At 54.2% G+C, this 20,560-nt stretch overlaps 1 protein-coding gene across 1 annotated transcript in view; it reads left to right on the forward strand.

Annotated features, from left to right (window-relative positions):
- ZFHX3 (zinc finger homeobox 3) overlaps positions 1-20,560 on the forward strand; it is a 208,796-nt gene that overhangs the window by 15,779 nt on the left and 172,457 nt on the right. The window lies entirely within an intron of this gene.

Consider the following 20,560-nt stretch of genomic DNA (forward strand, 5'->3'; position numbering starts at 1 on the left):
TTCGTCATCACTGGTTCACACATGGGGCAAACAGGAGGGTCGGCGACTGCATCCCAGCTTTGAAAGGTCAGACTCTTCCTCGATCGGCTTTTGGCAAAGTCCTGTTTGTTCCAGCTGGCTTCCAATGGTTATCGCCATCCCTGACTGATAGTTCCAATTCGCTGTTTCCGGCGTTGTATTGCAGCTATGGATTGCATCATTCTAAACTGATTGTAGCAGCTGCTGTATTGTATTGTTTTGTAATGGGAATGACTTGTTTATATTGTTTATCCGATATGATTTGATACATAGCACACGGCTTCATCTCCTTTGGGTGGAAAGGTGATGTAGTGTGTAAAACACAAACAGTCAATATATTAACAGCACAGGAGACGTGCATGTGTAAGATGTAATCAAATCACAACTGGTCTAGGGTGACCCCAGCCAGGTTCCTCCAAGGCACAGGAGAAGCAGAGGCAGTTGGCCGTTGCCTTCCTCCTCTGTCTCCCATCCAAACACTGACCTTATTAGCATCCCAGATCTGATGAGACGGGCCGACACGGTTCAGCTTTCCCTCCCAGGAGATTAAACACCCAGGTATAAAGGCAGAGTTTCTCTGCTCATCTTCACTCTTCCCACTGCCCTGTCCCGGGGGGGGGGGGGGGGAGATGGCAGAGCCATTGGGCAGTGCTGAGTGTTGGAGGGGGGCCCTGTGGCAGAAGCCCCTGAAGGAAGTCAAGGTGTGCCCTTCAACTGACTCCTGGTTTGATCTGTTAGGTGGCTTCCATGTTGGCTGCTTCGTCCAAGAGGCCGAATCCCACCTTCCCCTCCATGTTCTCACACGGCCTCCTTTACTGAACATCCAGTGGGCCAAAGAGTTGTGGGAAACTCAAAAGCTGCTCTGCGGTGAAACAGGAATTGACTTCTGGGGTTGTACTGGGTGGGGTTGTACTGTACAGTTAAGAACATAAGAAAGAGCCTGCTGGATCAGACCAGAGTCCATCTAGTCCAGCACTCTGCTACTCACAGTGGCCCACCAGGTGCCTTTGGGAGCTCACATGCAGGATGTGAAAGCAATGGCCTTCTGCTGCTGCTGCTCCCCCTGAGCACCTGGTCTGCTCAGGCATTTGCAATCTCAGATCAAGGAGGATCAAGATTAGTAGCCATAGATCAACTTCTCCTCCATAAATCTGTCCAAGCCTTTTTTAAAGCTATCCAGGTTAGTGGCCATCACCACCTCCTGTGGCAGCATATTCCAAACACCAATCCCACGTTGCGTGAAGAAGTGTTTCCTTTTATTAGTCCTAATTCTTCCCCCCAGCATTTTCAATGAATGCCCCCTGGTTCTAGTATTGTGAGAAAGAGAGAAAAATTTCTCTCTGTCAACATTTTCTACCCCATGCATAATTTTATAGACTTCAATCATATCCCCCCTCAGACGTCTCCTCTCCAAACTAAAGAGTCCCAAACGCTGCAGCCTCTCCTCATAAGGAAGGTGCTCCAATCCTTCAATCATCCTCGTTGCCCTTCAAATCTGCACTTGCGCTTTCTATCCCTTCGATATCCTCTTTGAGATGTGGCGACCAGAACTGAACACAGTACTCCAAGCGTGATCTCTCCTCTGATGAATTACCTGGCTCCAGGGGGGATGGAATAAGAACAAAACTGAGAGAATGGTGTGAGTCTTCATCCCCACAGTGAAGACTGGGATGGCACTGGGAGCAGAGGACTCACAGGTACACTTGCAGATAGGAAGCAGAATTCTGAAAGGCCTGTTTTCTTCGAAGTGGCACGTTTGGCAAGAAAAATGAACCCTGCTGGAAGACTCCTGTTGCAGGCTAAGGGTCTAGTTGCATCATGTGACCTTCTGGGTGGCAAATGTGCATCTCAGAGCAGGGCACAATGCTGTGCTGTCCCATAGAAAGGTTTGAGGTGTGCTCCAGGTAGTGGGCCAGTGACCTGCCAGGTTGATGCTGGGGTAGCTCTTATCTTTCAGCGTGGGTGCCATCTGTTCAAGCTGAATACTTCTTTTGCTGGTATCATCCAAGGGTGCCTTGACTGCCCGAAATTCTTTGTGATTTGTATCGTCAGATGTGTTTGCGTGGGTGATTGGCTGGGTTTAAAATTGCTTTGGAAGCATAGCCAGGTATTTTCTGTGCCTGGCAGCTGTATCCTGCACACATCTTTTTTCTAGGAAGGCTAAACATCTGGCCAAGAATCTTGCTATTTTGATTTCATCCAGTTTGTCAAATAAGGACTTCAGTTTGTAATTCAGGTCTTTGTGCTGTTTCTGCACAGAGTTCTAATTCCGGTAGCTGCAGTTGTGCAATTCTCAGGCTGTATCTACAGCCAGGTCTGCCATTTTGTTCTTCCTCTCATTTTGGTGTTGCTGCTGTTGGGTTTTGTTTTGTTTTGACATTTTTATTTGCAGGGCTGCAATTGGCCTTTCCCAATGTAATGTCCACGTTTCTCCTTTCCTGTTTAATCCCCGGGCTGGCTGCATAGTGCTGCATCTCCTCCCGATGTCAACTGAATGAGGCCAGGTGCTGCAGGATGGATGTACACCAGCAGCCCTGAGCTGTGCAGTTGCTGTGTGCCTCCCTAGGCACATAGGGATGCTCTCCAAGAGTCCTGGGTGTGACTCTTGTTCTACCATTGGCTGGCGATTTAGTCAGAATGGCCAATGGCCGTGCTGTAGACAAGGAGCTGTGGCCAGCCGTGTGCCAGGGCAGGGACCTCGACCCGGATGAGCTACCTGGGTGGAACCGGGCCTGGCTTGGCCCTGCATCTCCACCTGCCTCTGCCGTGCGCATTAAAAGCTTGCTTTGACACCTGGGCCTCCTCTGCTGCTCCAGTGCTGCTTGGCACCAGGAGCCCTCTGTTTTCTTGTGTGTGTGGGAAGTGGGGGGGGGGCTGGAAATGGAGAAGCGGAAGCAACATAATGAGTCAATGACATGGTTGTGTGCCAGGGTTTTTTTTAACTTACAGAATTTAATGATCAGCTTTAGTGATAATTAACAAATTTCCATATTCATGCTGAATCAGTATCTATAGAGATAATAGCACCACACTTCAATATTTATGACGTTTTCATAAATACAGAAAATTGGTAATTATCACAGCTGTGGAAGACAGCCCTTCGTTTCTGGAACGTAACGATCCAGGTTTCGTCTCCTTGCCTTCTTCTCCCAGCCCAAACCGATTTCCCTCTTTGGCTCGGTGAGGATGCAGGGCGCTGGGTCCAGCTGCTCCCGTTGTTCCAGCTCAGCCGCACGTCTCCCTCGGCCTCGGAACTATGGGAACTACTCCGGACTGGACCACTGGAAGAGGTTGCGCAGTCGATAGCCTGCTTGATGCTTGCCTGCACAGCTGTCTCCGTTGATTGGCTGGCAGAGAGATGGTCGTGCCTTCTCTCCCATGCCGTAGGCAGCTGTACAACATTGCATCCAGGTTCATTCGAACACTGAGGGTGACTATATCTCCAGATGTTATGGACTACAATTCCCATCAGCCCCTGCCAGCATGGCCAATTGGCCATGCTGGCAGGGGCTGATGGGAATTGTAGTCCATAACATCTGGAGTGCCAAAGGTCTGCCACCATGGATCTAGTCAGAGAGTTTGCTTAAGAAAGAGGGGAGATTCCATCCCCCCTTCGCGTACGCCACTGAGGCTTAAGCAGGTGGCTGAGATCGTAGGATCCATTTGCTAGATTCCGACTGGGTGGTCGGATCCCTTTTTGTGGCGTGGTACTGGCCCCAATCCTGGGATGGAGCCAATTACAGTTGGCTCTGCCTTTGGAACAGCCTGTCCTGCCCGTCCCGTGCCGGTATCCAAGTGGGACGCCAGTGCAGCCCCCCCCGCACCTGGACTTCCAGATTCTCCAGTAGTGGAGCTGTGGGATCGCCAGCAGCTGGCATACCTCCCCCTCCCTCCCCCAGCACAAGAGTAGGACACTTCCACGAGCCTTTTTGCCCCCCCCTCCCCGATGGCACACTTAGAGGATTAAGCAAAAAACAGCTAGTGGAGCTATGTGAACTGAGGGAAAGGGTGACCCCCACCAGGATACAGGAAGAAAAAAAGAAATCCCTGCCTCCCCGACTGGATGGTGGGCACCACCCAATGAAGAGATTCTCCTTACCTCAGAGGAGAAGGATCCTTTGAACTAGCCTGCTGGATCAGACCAGAGTCCATCTAGTCCAGCACTCTGCTACTCGCAGTGGCCCACCAGGTGCCTTTGGGAGCTCACCTGCAGGAGGTGAAAGCAATGGCCTTCTGCTGCTGCTGCTGCTGCTCCTGAGCACCTGGTCTGCTAAGGCATTTGCAATCAGAGATCAAAGAGCATCAAGATTGGTAGCCATAGATCGACTTCTCCTCCATCAATCTGTCCAAGCCCCTTTTAAAGCTATCCAGGTTAGTGGCCATCACCACCTCCTGTGGCAGCATATTCCAAACACCCATCACACGTTGCGTGAAGAAGTGTTTCCTTTTATTAGTCCTAATTCTTCCCCCCAGCATTTTCAATGGATGCCCCCTGGTTCTAGTATTGTGAGAAAGAGAGAAAAATTTCTCTCTGTCAACATTTTCTACCCCATGCATAATTTTATAGACTTTCTTCGCGTTCAGTGGCCAGTGGCATGTTCTCAGCCCATCAGCCAATCGACGGGATTCTGCCTGATAGCAGCTGATCAGGCAAGAGCAGGGAACTTCCAGTCTATTGACAACTGATAACTACCAGCCACTGGGCCTGACGGGGTGGCAAAGGTCAGGTCAGATCGGAGGCACGAGGGACAGGAACAGCATTTCCCAGCCTGTCATGCAAAGCCATCCGTCAATAGTGGAGACACCTGTGGGCAGCCCTCCGCCCCCCCCCCCCCAGCAGCAGCAGCCCCTCCGCGTTCCCTGCCTGCGTCACTCGCATCAGCCACATGATGTAACCTTTGATCTCCTCCCCTTTATGTTCAAGGCTGAGACTGAGCAGCTGGAGGAGATCAAAAGGTGGGGGGTGGGGGGTGGGGGTTGTCCAGCTCACATGCCAGCCTGCAGATATGGCTGGGGAAGCAGTGGCGGGCAGGGAGGGCCGTGCGTGTGGATCGGCCCAGAAGTGTCTCCTCCAGGTTGGGGACTTGCAGGCCAGGCCGCTGAGGGAGAGGGGCTGTGTCTACCGGCAGCATTCCCGGGGGTGGGGGGGGAGCCGTGGCCTCTGTGGCCTCTGTGGCAACTGAAAACCACTCCTGGCAAGCAGCAGCGTAATTAAAAGGCTCTCTGAAACCATCCGCAGGGGGCATTCTTCCCACTGGACTCCACTGGAGAGGATTCTTGGGAAAGGGGGTTGGTTGCCGGTCGATATCGCCGTGGGTCTGTCTCACTCTGCTCGGCTCCTCTGTGTGTGTGTGTGTGTGTGTGTGTGTGTGTGTTTCCATACAGTGGCACTTGGTCTACCTGCAGTATGCAAATACTATTCAAATGAGGCCTCCATGTACAGACTGTCAGCACATACCCTAAAGCTTCCCTCAAGCAAATGACTAATGGGAACATATGTTCTTTCTATTTTTATAAAGCTTGGAGACTAAGGAGAAAGGAGTCAAGCAGGCGTCTCTTTGCACAGCTTCGCAAGTGTCTGTGCTGGCCCTCAGCAGCTGCGGTCCCTCCCTGCCCCCACAAGCCTTTGGACACGATCCAGTACACACGTTTGGTGCTGGGTCTGCCATTTGGAGGGCACTTCCTGTTCTATTGAGCGGGCCACAGGCACTGCAATGGGGCTTGCCGAAAAGGGCCGGCATGTGGATAGTTCAGTGGCAGAGCTACAACGGGACAGGGGGACAAACGCCCCAGGCGCAGGCATGAGGGCGGGGCGGAGAATTGCTCCCCCCTGCTCCGCCCCTCCCCTCAAGCCGCCTCCACAGCCCACAGCAGCCCCCGCAGACCGTAGCAGGATGCTTTTTCACTTTAAAAGGTTAGGTAAGGGGTGTTTTAGGGGAATGGGGGCACGGGGGGCACCATTTCACCCCGGGCACCATTTTTCCTTCCTACGGCACTGGGATAGTGCAGAAAGTCTGCTAGGAGCCAAGAGAGCCGTGGCTGGCAACCCTTCTTCTCGTGAGTCGTGCCCCTGTGGAGGTGGGAGGCTGGGTGGCTATCCCACCCTTAGTGCTCTGAAGCAGAAAGGTGCATGATCTTATCCAGCCCCACCCCAGCCCCTGTCTGGCAGAGGATCTGGCCCTTCCTCCGACTTTGCCAAGTGCCACTTAGGTGATGGTGCCAGGTTGCTGAGCAGCTGTGGTCCTGCAGCCCAAACCCTGTAGAGCCCCCCCCCCTCTGTCTGAGGTCGTCCCAGTGGGAGCCATTCCGAAAACACCGGGGCAGCACTTGAAACAGCTTCAAATTGACAACATTAACATCTGTCAGATTCAGAAGGCAGCCCTGCTGGGATCCGCACGAATACTACACCGATACATTGCAACTCCCTCGGCCTCTGGGTGAGGCTTGAATTGTAATGAAAGGCCAACAATCAGCTAAAGATCTGGCAGCTGTGATTTCAAACAAAATGGTGAGAAGAAGTTGTGTAAAGAGGTAACCCCCTCTTGTCTGTCCTGTCTCTGCTGCCCCCACCCATCTTCACTAGATGTCCTCAAGTTCTAGTCTTTGGAGAGAGTGAGAAGGACATCTCTTTGTCAGTCCTTTCCAGCTCCTGCATAATTTTATGACCCTCGGTCTACCACGTCCCCTCTTAACTCAACTCTATCCCTTCGGCCTGTCTTGCTGCCCCCAGTCTGACCCGCCCTGATGGTGCAGGCCACAGTGTGCCGAGTGGGGAGGGGAGGGCCAAGGTATGCCGAATGGGGAGGGGCGGGACGGGAGCAGACTCCCCCTCTTGGGGATCAGTGCGAATGCAGGCCAGGTTGCCTTGGGCCCCTGGGGTGGGGGAGAGCAGCCATTAATCTAGCAGCGAGCAAGTGGGGAAACAGACGGAGAGTTCAAGAGCAGGGCCCAGCCTGCGCCTCTGACCTTGTCGGGGTCAGGAGAGGAGGGGCCTGTGGGCATCTGGAGCTCCCCCTCCCATATAGGGCACTGCAGACAACAGACCTGCTCCCACGGGGCTAGCTGCCTGACAAAGAGGGCTTGCCGTCCTCCTTCCTGGACGTGACCGGCTTGCCCAGCCTCCAATTTAGGCTCTTTCTGTGCTCTTGTGAAATCTGTCCGGCTCCCCAGTGGGACGTCGCTATCTGGATGCTGCGTCTACAAGCCTTGCAGTGAAGTTGGCTGCAGAGACGATTACGGGGCAGTTTTTATGGCCGGGACATGCATGTGCCCTGCAGCTCGGTGTGTGGAACGGAAAGTGCCAAGATTTAGCCGGACATGAATATTGGTACACGTGGTGCTGTGTGTGGCAAAGGCATCCCCGTAATCTAATTGTCCAACTTTATCCAGGCGAGTTCATCTAATTGCAAATTGAGCCTCTTGTGGTCTCCTAACCTGTATCAGGGGAAGTGATTAAGTTCATTTCCTCTCTTTGAAGTAGAAGAGTTCCTTCTGTCAAAGGATCGGTTGGAGAAGAGAATCGCTGCGCTCTGCAGGAATCTTTCCTGACCAGGAACAGATACTTAATGCTCAGCATCATCCCCTACTGATGCACTAATCGCTGGGAAGCCTCTCCCACCGCAGCCGTCGGTCAGACTCCGCTCAGGCGTGGCTTCAGAGGACAAGGAAACGGGGCCTGTTCGGCCCTGGCCGTGCTTGGTTTGTGCTGGGAGGAGGGGGCAGAATTCAGCTGAGCGGCCCTGCGCATGTGCACAACAGCCCCACACCTGCTTTGCCAGAGGCTCAGGATAGGGTGGTATTTTGTGGTTGATCCGTCAAGGCCGAGGGAAGGGGTCTTACTCAGCTCAGGAAGAGACTCAGCCAAGAGATTCCCTTTGGGTCCTCCTGGTGCCACTCCCTGCTCCGCATGCCAGGGCTGTCTCCTCTCTTTGCTCCACTGCCCTGACCCTGGTGCATGTTCTGCAGCTCAGGGGGCGGTCTCCTGTTCCAGGGGTCCCCAACCCTTTTCAGCCCGTGGGCACATTTGACAAGGCTGACGCAGCAACAAAACAGGCGCCACAAAATGTCTGCTGCAGGAGGCGCAGCCGGCCACAAAATGACTGCCACAGCTTAACTTCACCTTAATTTGAACGCTTCACCTTAAGTTGAACTCTTGACATGGCAAAGCAAATGTGATATAGTATTCATCACTGAAACCTGGTGAGATGAGTCTCATGATTGGAATGCAATAATTGAGAGGTACAGCCTATTTCAGAGGAAATAGACCAACCAGGAAAGGAGGAGGAGGAGCATTACACATCAGGGACGATTACACCTGTGAGCAGGTCCGGCTGAGAGCATCTGGGTAAAAAATAAAGGAGAAGAGAAACAACAGTGACCTCATTGTGCAGGGGAGGGGGGTCTGATACAGACCTCCAAACCAGACTAAAGTCTTGCATGACCAAAATGCAAGAAGGAGAGCAGTAATAGTAATGGGAGATTTCAATTATCTTTGTATTTGGAGTCAAACTCTGAAGGTGCTGTTGCCTCCTGACTGATGTCCGGAGCGCCAGTCCACACAACCGTCTTCGTGACCTGGCACTGTGGCCTGTTAATGGCTCCAGGCACTGCCGCCCCCTCTGTCAAGAGAGAAGGGGGCCTTTTACTTAGCACGCAGGTGGTTTGGCAGGAGCTGGTCACCCCGAGGCAGGCAGAGGGCAAGGGGAGGCCACCTGGCAGAGCCTCAGAGTCCCTCCTTCCTTCCTTTTTTTCCTGCCTCCTGTGGGCAGAGTGAGAGCATCCTTGCCTGCAGAGGAAAGATTAAGGACAGATCCTTCTTTTCTTTAAGCATCTTTGAGCGGGTCTCTTTGGCAGGCGGGGGCGGGGGCGGGGGGGGGGGCTTTGCAGTGTTCTGTGGCAGGACTTCATTAATCTGAGCACTGATTCCAAGGCAGGAGGGGTGTGCCATTTTCCCAGAAGGAGCAGCGTGTGTGTGTGTGTGTGTGTGTGTGTTGTGGTTGTGCCCCTGGGTGTGCACAGGGAGATATCAGAGCAGGCCAGAGAGCATCGACACGAGGGCAGTCTGCCAGCCAGCTGACCAAGACCTGGAAGTACAGCAGCTGCAGGACTGCATGAAGGCATCCTCCCCGTGGCTGGGGGGGGGGGGGCGTGGGAGGCTCAGCTTCTCAGAGTGGCCCTACCTGGCAGTGGCCGGCGTTTCCTTCTGGTGCCCTCAGTCCCTGAGATATTGATAAACAGTCGGGAGATTAGAGCAAGGCAACAAAAGGGATTAAGAGGCCGAAGGGATTGATTTATGAGAAAAGATTAAAGGGGCTTAATATGTGGAGCTTGGCAGGAAGACAACCCCCGGGAAGAGCAGGGAGCCCCCTGCGGCAAGGGGTCTGGCAGAGGCAGGTCTTGCCCCCCTGGCTGGGGCCCCTCCCTCGAGTCAGGCCCCGTGGAAACGGAGCAGAGCTGGGAGACCTCTGGGGAGCCTGGCACCCAGGCAGCCCCTCAGAGCTGAGCAGGAGGCACCCGGTGGGGGGGGGGGGGCGAGCAAGATCTCAGGGTCCCAAACGGACCCAGGCGTGGGGGTTGTGGTGACCGGGAGCATGCCCAGCCCTCTCTGGCCTTGCCTGCCTGGCTGCAGCCCCCTGACGAATGCTGGGGCTGGGCTTTGCCTGCGGTGCGTGTGTGTATGGAGGGGGGCCTTCGGGGGCCGGCTGAGAAGGAGCTACAGTTGGCCTGGCCACCTCACTCCCTCAGAGCTCGGCAGCAGACAGACATCCCGTGACCCAACAAACCCCGGAGTGCCCCTTGGCCACTAATTCCGGGGGAAACCTGGTCCTCCCGCAGGCGGCAAGGCGGTCCCCGAGCACCTGGCTCTGGTGGAGGAATCTGACAGCAGGCGGCCTCCTGGTGGCCCTCTAGGCCCCGCCCAGTTCCCTTCGCTATATTGTGAGCAGCTTTCACCCGAGCCACGCCTTGCTGGGCGTGTGCAGCAGGTCCCTCCGGTCAAAACTGCTGCTCCCCTTGGAAGAGGCCTCTGCTCCCCCCTCCTCCACTGCAGTCATCTTCCTTCCCCTCCCTGCTTCGGGCTTCCTCTCTGCTGGCCACCAAGGCTGGGTCACAGCCACACCTGCAAAGTAGTGCCACCCTGCTTTCAGACAGGTGGGCGTAGAGTGGGATGGGGGGACAGACTGCCCTCCTTTGGGGGAAGGTTTCCAAATCAGGAGTCCCAGGCCGAATGGGACAGCCCCGAGGGACCGACTGGGGGGAGCGCTAAGCAGCTCCTCTGGCAGCCTCCCCCTCCCCCTGGCAACTTTGCTGCCACCCGCACCAGCTAACAAGCCATTTAGAGGGAAGTTACCAACGGGTGTACACAACTGCATGCCCACCTGCATGCATGTACCAGGCGAAGCACACGTCTGCACACAGCAGAGTCCTTACGCGAGGAGTGTGGTTTGTGGGTGCCCAGCCGGGCAAGTGGGCTGTTTGCTTTCCCCGCCGCCGCCGCCGCCGCCGCCTGCTGCAGCAGAGTAGGGTGGCTGCACAGGCCCTGCCGCTGCCTGGGGGAACCAGCGACGCGCCTGGCACCAGGCGTCACTCCGACAGGCCCCCCCCCCCGATGTGAAATGGGCACGAGAGAGCTGACCTACTTGCCTGGCAGCGATGTTGTGGGATTAATGAGGTAATGTACGCAAAGCACCGCATAAACGAGGGAGATTAATACTGAACGTGGCAGAAGCCGCCTGGTGCCATATGGATGCCACTTAGCGTCCCTTGAGGGACCCGCTATCAACTTGTTTTGCATATGCAAATAGGGCAGGTGTTTTGGAGGGCGCTTGCTTGTCAGGTTGAGCTCTGGGTCTGAGGCTCCCCCTCAGGGATGCGAGGGAGGGGAAGGGGTCTGCTGGACTTCTGCAGGATCCTGCCACAGCACGCGGGCACTTCCCAAGGGCCCTCAGGTGCCAGGCCTAGCAGGTGGTGCTGCCAGTCTTGAGCAGCTCTGCCCTGCCACACCAGCAGCAACGTCTCCAAGGAGGCACTGGTGCAGCTCTCCCGGGCACAGCCGAGGCTCGTGGCAGCCACGTTCCCTCCCTCCGAGAGCCCCACACGGCTTTCCCGCCAGGTCTGTGTGTCTACCGGGGCTGAGCAAATTCTACGCCTGCATCCAGGACCCTCCTTCTCCGGGCTTGTTAGTTCTGGCCGTAGTCACACCAGAGCGGCACGTGAGGCCGCCCTGCCAGAGCGACATGCTCGGCTCCTGTCCCTGCTCACTGTGTTACAGCTTGTCAATACCCCTGAATAGACTAATCAACCCATTCACACCTTTATGAAAATGCACTCGGAGTCAATGATATCCAAGTGCTTGACATCCCACAGAGGAGGTTCGATGGCAGCCAGGCACGAGGGAGGGATGGCGACCCCGGGGGGGGGGGCACACCATGCCCATGCTTTCCAGGCTGCACCGCATGCACTGAGGAGGCTCTGCCCTGGCACGGAGGCGGCACCCTTCGCCTGCACTGCTGAAGAAGTTCGACGGGCTCCCCTGGCAGGATCCTTGCTGGTGGCTCACGCTGGGAGCACGGCCTTCTTCTAGCCTCTTCTTTGAGTGCTCCAGTTCGAGATGTGCTAGAACTTTTTTGCTCCCTACAGAAGAGCTCAGTCTCCGCAGATCTGTCACATGTGCTCCAGTTCAAAGTTGGATCTTTTTCCTGGTGGGAGTGAAGCAGGGTGAGAGGACTAGGCCACCTCTTCCATACGCGTGCGCACGCGAGGGTAGTGCCTGCTCCTCTAAGGATTTAAGGTCAGAAGCGGAGGCAGGCGTGGGATCATCAGCTCAGTTCCCTGCAGTTGGTGGCAATCCAACATTGGGGGCAGGATTGTCAGGGGGGCAACTGGGGTACAAGCACTGGATAATTCGGTGCCGTGGCCCGTGGCCCTTTGTGATGAGTCCTCCCTCTTCCATCTTTTGGCCACGGTACCATTTCTGGAAAGATAAAGCTCGCTAGTAACACCTTTTGTCTAAGTAGATCTATTGATCCTGGCTATGTTTTAGGCAATCTTTCTAAAGAATAACTGTTTCATGGGTGATATTTTGTTGAGATAATAGTCACTTGCATTATGCTTTTTAAAATGTCATAAGGATACTTAATGTTTATGTGAGTCAACTGGAGAACTGGTTATCAACAGGAGAACTAATTAGTTTTTGACAAATCTGTTCGGTTGTGAGCTTGCTTACTCACGGCTGGTGTGAGTGGGGCGCAGTGGTAATTTCTGGCGGGTGAAGAAAGAGCCCTCGCAGTGGCCTGGCTTCTTCTGTGCCCCTTTTGGAAGAGATCTACCTGCGCGTGCTGCCACCGCCCACCTGCCCCCACAGCCGGCTCTCTCTGCATCTGAGCCGTTCTGTCCAGAGTGAAGCCCCCATTTTAATGAAGTTTCACAGCCACAAATTCCCTGGTCCTGAACTGCAGCTTGTTATTTCTAGCATTTGAGGGTAAGGCAGAAAATAGCCCCTGGGCATGTGACACGACTCACAGGCCTTTAATGTCAGGAATAATGATCGCATTCAATTGGAGCTCATTAGGATGAAATGAGACCTCATTGAGCCCTCCTTTTGGGGGGTTCCTTAATGAGGTTCCCTCCCCAGGAGCTCGGAGTTACGGCTCTGGGGGAATCGCAGAGGGGTTTGGTGGTACATTGAAACTGTGAGGAACGTTGGTTGCGCTGATATTTGGAAGAATTCTTTCTTCACTGCTGTTCCCATCAATTCCCTTCGTTACACGTCAGATGGCTGAAAGATTCTGAGCCCGTCTCTCTCCTAATTGTCTTTAAGGCAGTTACTGGGGTCCTTCAGGGCTTTCTTTCAGGACCGGCCCTTCTCAGCACTCCCCCTGTGAGCCTTTGTCCAGCTCCTCCACCCCACATAACTGTCCCGCCTCTGGGTGGGGGCGTGGTGTGCAGCCCCAGGGCTCCTGTAGCATTGCGCCTGGATAGAGGGGAAAAGAGGATCAGGTTCCGGCAGAAGGACTTTGGCCACTCCCTGCCTAGCCAGGGTTGCTGGGAAGATGTTTTACACCATGAAAGGGCCAACGTGTGCTCAGGGGGACGTGCAGGGGGTCCCTCATCATGTGCTGTGGCCATGTGTTTTTTGAACTAAGGGTCTTCTAGAAACCACCTGAAAGGTGGAAAAGGGACTCTGGCTTCCCAGTGTCCATCAAGGTACCAAAAAGAGCCAGCGATGTGAGGTCATCTTTGGTGTTGCCTCCAGTCTAGGCCTGATCCTGCTTCTGCTCTCCCTCCCGCTGTCCGGGCCCTGCGGGACCTTAACGAGTTCCGTAGGGCCTGCAAGACTGAGCTATTCCACCAGGCCTTTGGGGAGACCAGCCCGAAACAATCTAAGACCCACTGTTCCCCTCTTAAGAGGAGTTTTAATAGTCGGATGCCATCTATTTTTAATTGGGTTTGATAATTGAATGCTGCATTTTAATTCTTAACTTTGTATTTATTTTGATTCTATTTATTTGTTAGTGTTGTACACCGCCCTGAGCCCTCCGGGGGAGGGCGGTATATAAATGAAATCATAAATAAATAAATAAATTTCTTCCTGATCTAACCAGCACCCTCTCGCCATTGCCCAGGGGCCTGGGCCAGATCCCTGGCTGCACGCTCGCACAACCCCCTCGCTGCTGCATTCCTGTCTTCTGTTTGTGACCCCTCGTACCTGTTCACTCTCAAACGCCTTCTGGATCCTTCCACCAGTTGTTAGGACACATCTTTAAATGGTCGCTGGCAGAGACCGTGCCCAGCGCTGCGTGTCCCTTTCATCACCCTGTGTCCTCCTCGGCCTTCAGCTCTCTCTTATACTGGTCCAAGATGATAACATCACAGAAGAGGAAATGTTGGAGGTGGAGGAAGAGGTCTGGGAAGGGCTGGGCTGAGCTGAAGCGCTGTCAGAATAAAGTGCCCCGAAGGTGGATGAGCACCGTGAGCACCAAGCATGCCCCCAGTGGGTGCCTGAGCCCTGGGGCAGAATCACCCCCCCTCCCTTCTCTTCCCAGCCTGTGGCCCAGCAGGGGGCCCGGCATCCATGGCTGCTTGGCCAAGCTGTGCTGCCCCTGGACGCTTCCTGGGGAAGCCTGTGCCCTTTGGGGTTCCCTGAACTCTGGCTGTCATCTGCAAACAGAGACATCCCTCTCCTGTCTCCCAGGTCCACATTCCAGCAAGCGCCGTGCGAGTCCTGCGCGTCAAGTCACACATCCCCCCCCCCCCCATAAGCAAAATGTAGTAACTTTTTTTTAATGGAGTCTTGTTAAGTGCCTCTTTGGCCAAAAAATGACTTTTTGTGCAGTCGTTTGGAGCCCTGTTTTGTGCAGTCATTCAGGATGTCTTTGGACACATATTTAGCCAGGCATGGGTGTACAATGATTCAAAACAGACGTTCTCAGTATGGCCACATGTGCTTGTGTGTTCAGAGAGGGTGGGCATCATTTCTAAGTGACCTGGTTTTAACTGACCTTCCAAGTAAGCCACAAAACAGACCCTACAGAATGCGTTAATGGTCCATTCCGCACAACAAGTTGTTTTAAAACAGTGTTTTGGGTTGGAAATCTGCAGTTTCCCCCCTAAAATGTCAGGAGCATGTTTTATTTTTTGCTCAAAATGAACTTTTCTGAAAACGCTATTCATTTTTTCCCTGAAGTCACTTTGAAAATGTTTCCTTGCTTGCTGTGCCGAGAGCAGGAAATGTTTTATTTTTCCTGTCTGACTTGTGGCAGCGCTGACTTTCGGTTTGTGCAACTCGCGCCCGCCATTTTCTGCCTTCTTCAGGCTCCTCTGTGCTGCCGGCCGCTCGCTCGCTCGCAGAAGGTTCCCACAGATGTTTGTTCTGCATTTAGCTCCTCTGCCCTCCGTTTCAGCTTGTAAAGTACATGAATAAAGTTAATTCTTACTGCCGATTCCACACACACATTGTTTTTGCTTTTTTTTTGTTTTCTTTGGAGCTACAAAAACTCGATATGAGAATTGCAGAGATGCAGCGGAAGACGGGGGACACCAGCTGCACAAAGCGAAAGTGAGCCCTGGGGTGGGGGGAGCAGCAAAAGAACGGCTTCCCCCCAGAACGCCCCCCCTCCCCCACACTATGCAGGCAAAAAAAAGAGGTCAAAACGCTTCTTTTTGAAATGTCTGCAAGATGTTTTATTTGTTTGGAATGGGTCCAGCTTCTGCCTCCTTGTCCTGCTTCTTTCTGCTTTGTTGACTTCAGTGGAGACAGGTGGGCCCCTCTCTCCCTTGGTCACCTGAGACACTGAGCATCTCCAGATGTCCCACTAATGGAGTAAAGAGGTCAGAAGAGCAGCAGCGAGAGACTCTGCCTAATTCACACCTTGGCACCAGCCCTCCGGGGCTGACGTGTCCAATTTGCCGTGGCTCTGTTTGACAGGTGTTGGGACCCAACAGCCACGCAAAAGCACACCACTGTGGAGCCAGAGAGAGGGAGGATGGCTGAGCGTGCTGCAAATGAGACACCCAGGGAGGAAGAGCCACACATACAAAACAAGTCAATCGAAAATCCAGGTTAATTAGCGCCCGTTGTTGCCGGCTGCGTGGCATGCCCCTCAAGGAAGCCTCGCCGTTCAGGCATTCCGAGTGTGGCAGGAGCCTCTGCGGGGCCTTTTGCGTGAGGCACAGGATGACACTCAAGGGCGGGGGGGTGGGGGGGAGAGTCCAAGAACCACCTGAGCTTCCAAGCAAATGGAATATTTCAGGGAACAGCAGCTGGGATATGTACCTGGCTGGCTCCTTTGGCCTGTGCCCCCCGGCCAGGGGCCACAAGGAAGTCCCCCCATTTGCAGGCTGCAGGGTGGACAGGCCACTGTTCACAGTGGCACACTCATGTCCTTTTCCAGGGCAGTGAGTTGGGGTGACAGACTGGCCTACGGACAAGACGAGAGCCAGGCAGGGACTTGGTGGGATTCCTGGAGGCTGGAAGCGGGTTGGGCTTTTCTTTCTTAATGGCCCTTTTGCAGGACAGGCAGATTAAACAGTGTAAACAGGTTGCCTTTATTGGTAGCAGTGGGGAAAATTGCGCGATCTGGCCCCTTAGTCTTGGTGCAGCTTTTTGAGTCCCGCTAAGATGGAAAAAGCCACTTTGTTCCCCAGAAAAGTAGCACAAGTTTGCAAACTGCCCAACATATATTTGCTACAGTTGTGAAAGTAATGGGGAGGCAGCGTGACTCTCTTGAAACCTGGAATGAATTGCACGTGTGCCCAGAGAACCAGGGCCTGGGAGGGCTCCTGGGGGGGCTGGCAGAGCACGATGGCGAAGAAGCGTCTTGACCAGGGGTCTGCAACCTGCGGCTCTCCAGATGTTCATGGATGACAAATCCCATTCCACCTCTTTAACTGCAAATCCCATAATTGGCCAATTGGCCATGCTGGCGGGGCTGATGGGAATTGTAGTCCATGAACATCTGGAGAGCCGCAGGTTGCAGACCTCTGGTCTTGCTGGCCCCAAAGGATGCAGCTGTGGGTGTAGCAGTGAAACTCGCAGACCCCTCGGTGCTAAATTGTACGCACCTAAAACCTACCTCAAAGACCTGGCCCAAAGTTAAAGAGGTGGGATGAAATGGGGGGATATTTATCTTCTCACAATTTGTCTTTGGGACTAACTCCTCCTTTGCCCTTTGTGATGATCACAGTTATAAAAGCTACTGCCTGAGTAGCACTGCTGAGTCATTCTGCAAAACGGCTTTAAAGTCGCCTGAAATCAGGAGTGCTGCCGAAAAGGGTTGTGCCCTCGGGCACTTCACTGCCGGAAAGTGCCTTCGGTGGGATCCAGGAGAAGAGACAGTGGGCGGGGCCCTGAGGCACAAAATGGGGTGGATCCTTCCAAGGGAGCCGGACATCAGGAACCTGACGGGGAGGTTTTTTTGTAACTTGTACAAGCGGGATCCTGCTCAAACGTTTGTTCTCGCAGATGCCCGTCTCTCCCCAAAGGTGCTATTTAGGGCCACAGCGAAGGGGGAAGTCGGTTTCCGGTGGGCTCCGTGTCCTCTGCACACCTCTCAGAGATTATCCCATCATTAAATATTTGTAGGATAACAGGAGAGGCCTAATTTAGTTTTTGTTTCTTCCTCTCTGTGGTTTAATCACAGATGAAAGAGACTAATAGCACTACCGAGCTTTCTGGTGATCAAAGGCCAATCAATCCTCTTTGTGGAGTAATTAACTATTTGCTAAACTTGCAGAATTGATTTCCATTTAGGGCTAAGAGAGAAGATTTTAAATGAAGACCGATTTACCAGGCGGGAGGATGGAATCCCAGCGCTGATGCCAGGAGATATTCGGGGTGATGAATTGGCGCTGGCTAATTGGAGCCTGAAACATGTCCCTGGAACCTGCCCCCACTGGCTTCAGCGCTGGAGAAAGACAGGCCTCTGGAAAGGAGTCCCAGCAGTGCTGCTGCTGGCGAAGGCGGCCTTGTCTGAGGCAAAGGGGAGTCTTGCTCCGTTGCATGGGAGCTCTGGGACGGAATGCCCTGCTGCTCCTGGAGTGGTCTCAGGGCCAGCTCCGTCCACACCCCTGGCAACTCTGCTGGAGCCTTCTGACGTGGGGCAGGCAGGCGGCTGTGGCACAGTCCTGGGAGCAGGGTGGAGCGCTCCCTGGGACACTTCTGCATGTGTGCCGGCAGGAGCCCCACGGCTCCCTTGCAAGCGAGAAGCCCTGGCAGAGTATTGTTGAGGGCCGGAATCACTGGGGTGCCGTGTGGTTTCTGGGCTGTCTGGCTGTGTTCTAGCAGCCCTGGCCGATTTTGCTCTGCTGGAGGCCCCGCACGCAGCCTCCCTCTTTCTCTCTTTCATGCGCATCACTTTGGCTGCAAGGGGCTCAGAGCTCTGTGCACAGTTAGTGGTTCCCTTCTCCTCCCTTCTACCTTCACACTGGCCTGCTGAAGGAGGTGGGGCTGACAACTGCAATGGCTCCAAGTTATCCTGGAGGTCAACCCCGCAGTTCCACGCCTCATCCGATATTCTAAGAGCTACCCCACACTGACCACAAAGGAAAACCACAAAGGTCGTTCTCCAGGTGGAGAGTTCTTCCAAGCTTACCCCATATGGCCGTGGTGGCGAACCTTTGGCACTCCAGATGTTATGGACTACAATTCCCATCAGCCCCTGCCAATTGGCCATGCTGGCAGGGGCTGATGGGAATTGTAGTCCATAACATCTGGAGTGCAAAGGTTCGCCACCACGGCCATATGACCTCAGCATTGCAAGTCTGTTGTGGTGGGAAGTTCCCTTCAGTCTCACCAAGACAATCAGCCAGGAAATGTAAAAGTCCTTTAGCAAAGGCATAGATCAAGGGTGTGTGTGTGTGTGTGTGTGTGTGTGTGTGTGAGAGAGTGGGGAGGGGGAGATAAGGAGTCTGAGGCACAGCTGCATTTTCCTTTAACTGTTTGCTGGTGCGCAGGGCAAACTGTGGGGAGGCCACGCAATCCTCCGGAGGTGCTTTCCAGGGGATCCGGCTGGGCCCCTGCAATGGGGCCTGTGACTCCAGGTGACCCCTCCTCCGTGTATCCTTCGGCTGTAGAACAAAGGTGGGGTTGAGCTGTATTGAATTCACCTTTTGCAGAGCTGTGCCTTGGTTTGCTTTCAGGACAGAGACGCTCCCTCCGTGGGTGGAGACCTCCTGGCCAGAGAGACTTCTGTGTGGGGAGGGAGGGGAGGCGGGGGCTGCCACTGCCCCCTTTCTTTGGGCCGACCAGCAGCTTGAAATGCAGGGCCTGCTGCAAACTGACTCACGGCAGGATAATTACGTTAGGGACCGATGTGGCCTGTTGGAAATCAATTCTGTTGGACCAGCGTGTTTGTTCGGAAATCCACTCAGCCAATTCTGGAGTCTATTAGGCTGCAGGCCCATTGTGGTGACCTCTCTAGGATTGGGGTTGACACTTGAACGAAGACGTTTGTCCAGTGAAAGGACAGGGCTGCCGGCACACTCTTATCTCCCCTAAATTGGATTACTCAGATCTGCTTGTTCTCTTTAAAGATAGCGACTCCAGGGTTTTTCCCCCTCTGCCAGAGACGGTTACCTAGTGATTACCGTTTAGTGTGCTGTTTTTACCTATTCCTGGACAGTTAGTGCTGCCAGGAAGAGCAGCGTCCGCATGAAAAGCCGCCTCGTCTTCTCAGGGAGCCGCATTTGGCAAGCCTTCCTGGCCCCTGTGGCCAAGTCTTGTGGCACACAGCTGAGCGGCAATGTGGAAGGGCCACGTCGCCAGTGGTGGGATTCAAATAATTTAACAACTGGTTGTTTAAAAGCACCATTTTAACCACCGGTTCTGCCGAAGTGGTGCGAACCGGCTGAATCCCACCACTGCACGTCGCGACTAAACTTCCTTTGTACAGCCTGGTCTCCACTAGCAGTATGGTCCCCTTGGCACCCACACCTGACACCCATAGGGAGGATGCACACCCCCCCCCCCCGCATACCCCTCTGGGATCTTCTGTGGGCTCTGGGGATTCTGAAAGGGGAGGGGGGGGTGACAGCCATCCCAGGGCTGGGTGGGAACGAAGAACCAGCCCATGGACCCCACAACATGCCCCTCTGTGCTCTGTGTAAATTCATCTTCTCTGACAGTAACTCCTGTGCTCGTGGTTACAAGCAGCCGTTAGAATCTTGACACACCCGCAAAGGCCCGCTAAGCGGGTGGCCCAAATTATCCTTGTGTTGATGGTCAGCCAGTTTGTACCTGACAGGTGACAGGTGGACTGAAGGTGTGAAGAGGGAACAAAGTGCTCCCCGTCAGTGATTGCCGAAGAAGGAAGCTCCCTTCACAACAACATCTGTGATCCTGATCTAACTGCGTTGCTTGTTCGGTGTCATGTCCTATGGCTGTTTGGACCTGCGCTGTGCAACTCGCCTTGCCGCTCAGCGAGCAAGGCAGACTATGAAAAAATTTAAATGAACGCAGGTAATTAGATCTGAAGAGTCAGCCGGTGCCAGCCTCAAGGAAGTGCTTCTTCACACAGACCTCATGAATGGATGAAACACCTGTCAGAAGATCCAGGGGATGGCACCTGCGCAATGCGAGGGGGCAAGAGGCATCCATGGGGGCAGAGTGTCCCGTCAGTTCTGCGGAGTGGATGAGAACTGCGTGCTCAGAGGCACCCTTGGCTTGGGGGGTCCACAGCAGGGGGCAGCTGTCGCCTCCCATCTCAGCTTGGAGACCTCCTGCTTGGCTGGCTGATGGAAAGAGGATACGGGACAAGGTGGATCACCTGGTGCCTTTGCCCGGCTGGGGGATCCTGCCTGCCCAATAAACCAGATCTCTCTAAGAAGGATTTTCTGGAGAAGGAGGCGTGAAAGCGGGCGTGTGTGGCTGGAACGTGTGGTCAGGGTGCCTCTTGTGGGTTCCCAGCAGGCCTCTCGTGCCTGTTCTGGTGGCTGAAATAATGTTAGAGAGCCCTCTCCAGACTCAAATCATTCACAAACGTGCAGCTGGGGGAAACCTGGCCCCGTGGGGTCAGTCCCACGGGTGAGAAGGTCGTTGGCAACGGGA

The sequence above is a fragment of the Sphaerodactylus townsendi genome, linkage group LG14, assembly GCF_021028975.2.
Source record: "Sphaerodactylus townsendi isolate TG3544 linkage group LG14, MPM_Stown_v2.3, whole genome shotgun sequence".
NCBI classification, from domain to species: Eukaryota; Metazoa; Chordata; class Lepidosauria; order Squamata; family Sphaerodactylidae; genus Sphaerodactylus; species Sphaerodactylus townsendi.